Source organism: Trachymyrmex cornetzi, unplaced genomic scaffold, assembly GCF_001594075.2.
Source record: "Trachymyrmex cornetzi isolate Tcor2-1 unplaced genomic scaffold, Tcor1.1 scaffold237, whole genome shotgun sequence".
Taxonomy (NCBI): Eukaryota; Metazoa; Arthropoda; class Insecta; order Hymenoptera; family Formicidae; genus Trachymyrmex; species Trachymyrmex cornetzi.
Window position 1 is genome coordinate 465,206 of NW_017297029.1, and position 343 is coordinate 465,548.

Genomic DNA, 343 nt, shown 5'->3' on the forward strand with positions numbered 1-343 from the left:
GTGATGGCGACTGTTTTTTGGGACAGTCATGGAATTGTGTTGATCGACTATCTTGAAAAAGGTAAAACAATAACAGGGACTACGCATCATTGCTTGACAAGCTGAAGGCAGAAATTGAGAAAAAACGACCGCATTTGAAAAAGAAGAAAGTGCTGTTCCATCAAGGGCCGTGTTCCGATATACACTGCTAGTACTGAAAATCTATAGTTCACGTTACATATACTGTAGATTTTCAGTACTGGCAGTATATATCGGAATACGCTTAAGATAACGCACCGTCTCACACTTCGGCGGTCGCTATGGCAAAAATTCACGAATTGCGGTTCGAATTAATTGACCATCC